This window comes from Micromys minutus (assembly GCF_963924665.1).
Source record: "Micromys minutus genome assembly, chromosome: X".
Classification (NCBI taxonomy): domain Eukaryota; kingdom Metazoa; phylum Chordata; class Mammalia; order Rodentia; family Muridae; genus Micromys; species Micromys minutus.
In genome coordinates, this window is record NC_137970.1 from 24,915,783 (window position 1) to 24,921,104 (window position 5,322).

The 5,322-nt window shown below is 38.9% G+C and overlaps 1 pseudogene across 1 annotated transcript; it reads left to right on the forward strand.

Annotated features, from left to right (window-relative positions):
• Positions 1–3,845: 3,845 nt before the first annotated feature.
• On the forward strand, positions 3,846–4,481 carry LOC308414833 (large ribosomal subunit protein eL15-like; annotated as a pseudogene). Its single transcript has one exon. The product of its transcript is annotated as a large ribosomal subunit protein eL15-like (transcript).
• The last annotated feature ends 841 nt before the right edge of the window (positions 4,482–5,322 follow it).

Consider the following 5,322-nt stretch of genomic DNA (forward strand, 5'->3'; position numbering starts at 1 on the left):
AGCAGCTGGGGGAAAGTGTAGCTTGCTATGGGTGAGGGCTTGCTGGAAGCTGTACTTATAAGCCAGTGGCTCAAATGCTGTTTGGAATAAAGAGGACAGAAAGCTGAAGACTATGGCCAGTTTCAAATGCCACCTCATTAGTAGCAATTAGTACTCACTCATGACTGGGAGATTGTCTCTATAAAGCAGGTCAAATCAATTATTGCCTGCTTCTTAGATAAAAGAGGCGGCCACTGAAGATTGCTCAGGCTAGTCCTGGACTTTCTGTCTGAGGTCAGTAGCAGATTTGATTACACTTTAAAACCTTCTCCCTAGAGGAGGGCTCCCATCTTCCCCTATGCTTTGTGTGGACCAGAAAAAAATATAGCTCCTGTCAAAAACCTAAAAGCTCACTAGTGTCTTCGAGGTTTTTGTTGCAGGTGAATTGGGGCAAACTTCAAGGATGCTGGAAACTTTGTGACTTTCTAAATAGATGCTAGGACCTGGAGGGGTTTTTCTCATGGTGAGAGAGATTGAAAGAGAATGAGGTTCACACGTGACATGATTGCTAATTCTTCTCTGGGGCATATATAAACCAGCTTTAAAGAAAATCAGAGAATTGATCGTGTGCCTGTTAATGGCTAAGCTGGTGACAGCATTTTTGTCTTTTTAGGAGGTGATGGAGAAGGGTCAGCCAAGGTGCTGTATGAGTTTCTGGGGGAGAAAAGAAATGTCAGCATTGGACAGAGGCCTGGTGTGGATTCTGAGCTGCCTGTGAGTGTGCCCTGAGGCAATTTTTGTCTTGCTGCACTGTGAGAGCCCAGGGAATAGCAGAGCTCATTTCTTAGGAAAGAGCATAAAATTTTGACTTTTTATGCAGTACTTTAAGCAATACTATTTGGATAATTTTCACTTGATGCTCCCAATAAAATATTGTCAACTAATGCTACTTTGAATTTAGGTGGTTCGTTTTATCTGATGTGAAACACACTTTCCAAGTCCTGGAAGCTGCTTTTATAAACTTGGCTATATACTGAATTGTATAAAGCCTTTTTCCCTAGCTCTCTGCCACTAGTGGAGTGATCTCCAAAGGGTTCTCCATAAAGTATCCCTCAGGGATATCATTAATGATCATTATAGAGGGCAATTGTAGGATATGGCTAACTCAAGGCCAGAGACTCTGAAGTATGGTAGAGGCTTAATATTTGTTGCTTAAGTCTTGTCAAACCAAATCCCCAACAAAAACATAAGATTCTAAGAAATCCCAATATTTTGAGTGTTTCACAGAACTTTGAAAACTCCTTCTAGTCCAGATTGTTGTACCCATGTGTCTTCAGTGCTGATATCCATTGCCCTGAATCTTCACTTGTCATGGCCAAGAAAACATAGAACCATCTGCAGGTTGCTTATAAAGTGAGAGTGGAGCTGTTTCTGACTCTTCTTCTTGCTCTTAGGATCCTTTTGTTCTTATTGGGTTGCCTCTTCCAACCTTGATATGAGGGTTTTTGCCTAGTCTTAATGTAATTTATTATGCTGTGCTCAGTTGATATATCTGGGAAACCTGCTCTTTGCTGAAGGGAAATGGGGAGAAGGCAGTTGAGGGCAGGGAACTAGAAGGTGCTTTTTGATGAGAACACAGAGATAGAATTCCTAAACATGAAGGGCATCATGGGAGAATAGACGACATATGAACACTCTCCATTATCAGGTGCTTCCCTTTTCCATGCTTCAAAGCCATTCCAAAGTGGTCTCAGTACAGAGCTCATCCTCAACCTGAGCAGACACATCATGTTTTTGTCTCAGAGTCCCCACTTTATTGTCTTAGGCTTCAATAAAGAAATGAATGAACAAACAAACAAACAAACAAATCAGCTGTATGTTTAACCTCTTGCCTGTTTTTCTACCTTTATATCATTTGGTCCCTTTGTCCTTTGTGATTTTCTTGATAGATTTACCTTGCTTATGTTTCTATTCACATATGTGTGAATGATGTGTAGTGGCCAGACGTTAACATTGTCTGTTAACGTCTCAGTCACTGTCCTGCCAATTTGGTAAGACTTTCAGGCCAGAAAGCCCCAGAGTTCCTTTTCTCTCTACCTTGTCAGTGTTGAGATTACAGGTGTGTATTATTGTGCCTGTTCTGTTTTCTTTTGTTTTAACCTGAGCACTGTGTACTGAACCCAGGTCCCTCATACTTGTATAGCTAGCACTTTATCCACCGAGTCATCCTTCTAATTCTATGATTGTTTTTATAAACATTTAAAAAATATTAACACTATTAAATTTACAGACAGATGTGGTTCACTGTGACATTTTCACCTACGCATATAGTGTTTTAATCACACCCATCCTCCCTACTCTTTTCTCTTACCCTCCCTTTGCACTCTCTTTATCCCCTGGTCCCATTCATATCTGTCTTATAATCTGATGACAGTGTTTTTGCCTGTTAGTTTCCACAGATGAGGAAACACTTAATACTTGCTGAGTATGGCTTATATCACTTGACATGTTGACATTTTCTTTCATCTACATTCCTGCAAAAATATGCTTTTAATCTTCCTTCTATCTAAACAAAATTCTGTTGTATGCATGTATATAAATTTTATATGTATCATTATAAATATGAATCCCATCATATATAAATCCCATAGAACACACACACACACACACACACACACACACACACACACACACACACACATATATATATATATATATATATATATACTTAAACACACACACACACATATATATTCTTTATTAATTTAACTGATAAGAGACATTTAGGCTGGTAGACTGGTTCCATATCTTTGTTATTGTGAGTAGTGTGAAAATAAACAGAGATGATGGGTTATCACTTTTCCTTGCTTTCTTCACTCAATGCCATGCATTAAGGTGGAAAACCAAAAACTACTTAAAATATATCGGCTGTGACTATGCTAAAGCATCCCATGTGTCTTCTGTTTCTCCTGTGTGCTGATTTTGATATTATTTTATTTACATATTCTTTCTTGTTTTGTAAACATTTTTTCTGCTCTCAGGGTACCAGTGCCATTTATGTTTTCCTCAGTCTGATCTGATGACTTGTCCCATACATTTTGTAGAATATCCAGAATTCTTAGCTGATTTCTTTGATTTCCATCCTTCCAGGCCACTGTATCTGTCTCACTGCTTCAAACATGCATTCCCAGGAAAGTCATCTCCCCTTCTTTCTTGAGAACTTGGGACAATTTATTTAAGAAATCACTACTTGAATATCTAGAAATTTGAGAACTTGTCTTAATTTTGGCATACTGTTTTCTACTAGAAAGCAGTTCTCTTTTATTTTCTTGTCTTGTTTAAAGATGAAGGATATCAAGTATTTTTGCTTCACGAGAAAATAAATGAGTTCATCCATTCAATAATTAGTGTTGATTTGGGAATAACTATCGTTTAGCCATTACCATAGTGAACAAATCACAAAACAATGTTGTTTAGCCATTACTATAGTGGATAAATCACAAAAGTTTTTGCCTTTAAGATCTTTCTGTAGTAGAGGAGACAGAATATAAAGTGATCTAGGATAGAACATCTTATTAGGGTAGACGGTTTTGAAGAAATTCAAGCAAAAATAGCACTGGGAGGGGTCATTTTACATAGAATGGAGGTTAAAATGACCTTATTTTAGTGGTAGCATTTGAACCATCATTTGAGTAAAGCAGAGATTAATATATTTTAATATTTATAGGAGGATGAATAAAAGCAGACTGAGAGCAAGTATATAGTAGTTTTAAAATACACCCATAAATTCTCTGATATAACACTTGAACTTAACTTCCATTCTCATAAATATAAGCTGATACCTTTCTTCTGGTGGCAGGCATCAGATGAGCCAAGATACAAGTCCTGCATTCAAACACATCCAGGAGCTATGGAGGAAGAAGAGGAAGACATAGTCTAACATGATGTACTTTCTTATGAGGGTTTGCTGTTGGCAGACCCACCAGCTCTTTGTGCTGCACAGGACTCCCCAACCCACCCGGCCTGATAAAGCACAAAGGCTGGGACACAAGGCTAAGCAAGGCTATGTCAGTTAGAGGATTCGTGTCTGACGTGGTAGTTGCAAACGCTCAGTTCCTAAGGGTGAAACTTACGGTATGCCTGTCTGCCATGGTGTTAACCAGCTAAAATCTGCCCGAAGCCTTCAGTCTGTTGCTGAGGAGAGAGCTGGGCGCCATTGTGGGGCTTTGAGAGTCCTGAATTCCCACTGGGTTGGTGATGATTCCACATATACATTTGTTGTGGTCATCCTCATTGATCTATTCCATAAAGCTATTAGAAGAAATCTTGATACCCAGTGGATCACCAAAGCAGAGAAATGAGTGGGGCTGACATCTGCTGGCTGCAAGAGCCGTGGCCTTGGAGAGGATCACAAGTTCCACCACACAATTGGTGGATCTCGCTGTGCAGCCTTGAGAAGGTGCAATACTCCGCAGCTCCACCGTTACCACCAATGCACATAATATTTGTAAAATTCATATCCAGTAAACAATTTATTACAGTAAAAAAATAATGAGCTGACTTAGAGACTCACATTTTTAAAGAGTATACATACAGCAGAAGTGGTGGTGTGTGCTGTCTGAGATAGGGCATACATGACCTCACAGTTTTTTCCTTCATTTATTTCGTAGTCACTGAAGACAGAGAAACCCAGCTTCCATGTTGCATGGACACTCAAGCAGCCTGAAGGTAAAGTCTTTCACTATTGTTTGGCTTATGTATGATCTTGAACAAATTGAAATGAATAAGTCCTTCCAAGATCTACTTGGTTGTCACATCTCTTGTGTTTGAGTCTACATCAGTTTGTGAAATAAAACCACCCCAAATTCAAAGTCCTTTCAAAGCTAAAGAGATAAATCTGTGTAGTCTTGGCAGAGTCTGCGTTGAAGGGCAAGCAAATAGCAGCAAGGGATTATAAATCCCCGCTTGCTTCAACTATAAACCAATCTGTCCACAGTGAGAAAGCATTTAATAAAGGGTTTCATTGTACTGGAGGAAATGGAAAATTATACTCCACGAGTAAATGGTCTGCCAGCAATGGCCTGGAACCAGCACCATGGATGCCTTTTAATGTTTTTTTTAATCAATAACTTTAGCTTTTTAAATTAAATTGCTATAAGTAGAAACAGCACTTAATTGGAGCTTCTGTTGTTTCATAAACTGTTCTCCAAGAAAAAAGCAGCATCAAATTTGTGCTCTTCCCCTCTAGTATACATATAGAATTTTTATTGTAGTGGTGGGCTGGATTCTAGTGGTGGTAGAAATAAAAAGGCAAATAAGGGAAAAGTAACAAGATGGAAAGGC